This window comes from Callospermophilus lateralis, chromosome 5, assembly GCF_048772815.1.
Source record: "Callospermophilus lateralis isolate mCalLat2 chromosome 5, mCalLat2.hap1, whole genome shotgun sequence".
In the NCBI taxonomy this organism is placed as follows: domain Eukaryota; kingdom Metazoa; phylum Chordata; class Mammalia; order Rodentia; family Sciuridae; genus Callospermophilus; species Callospermophilus lateralis.
The window spans coordinates 133,364,127-133,364,768 of NC_135309.1; the positions used below are offsets into that span (position 1 = coordinate 133,364,127).

Sequence of the window (642 nt, forward strand, 5' to 3'; positions counted from 1 at the left end):
TTAGAATTAATTATGACATAGTTATACAAGCATGGAATATACTTTCCTCAAATTCAGTCCCTAGTAATTTGCTTTTCCTTTCTTGCCTCCTACTTCCTCTTCCCTTCTCTTTATTGTACTGTTCTTTCTGCTATTTAATATCAGATTTTTAAAAATTAGTCCCTTGTGGATACACATGATGGTCAGTTTCACTCTGTATATCCCTATATTTACATAGGAATATTAGGTCAGATTCATTTTACTGTTCTTCCCTCATTCTGACCCTCCTCCCCTCCAACCAATCCTCTTTTTTTCCCTTCGTGAATATTTCAGAAATATAGAAGCTTCATGAATGCGCATATCATCCTTGTGCAGGAAGCATGCTAATTTTCTCTGAAACATTCAAATTTTAGTATATGTTCTGCCCAAGGGAGCACTCACATGGTTTTCAAAATGGCAATTTTTCAACCAACTCTATCCCCTATGACACTCCAGTGACTCTGAACTACAATAACTTCCTAGGGCCATGTATATATTTAATGCCTTTGTATATTCTATTCCTTCTACCTGGAATAGCTCATTGTTATCCTCTGTTCAGTTTGTGTCTAACAGGACGTAGCTAGAAAGGATTTTGTTTTGAAAATCTTCCTTTCCACTCAGAGG

The 642-nt window shown here is 36.3% G+C and overlaps 1 non-coding gene across 1 annotated transcript; it reads right to left on the reverse strand.

The window, feature by feature from the left end:
- Window positions 1-310: 310 nt before the first annotated feature.
- LOC143400528 (U6 spliceosomal RNA) lies at window positions 311-416 on the reverse strand. The gene has a single exon (XR_013091455.2). It is a non-coding gene; the product is annotated as a U6 spliceosomal RNA (small nuclear RNA).
- Window positions 417-642: the final 226 nt, after the last annotated feature.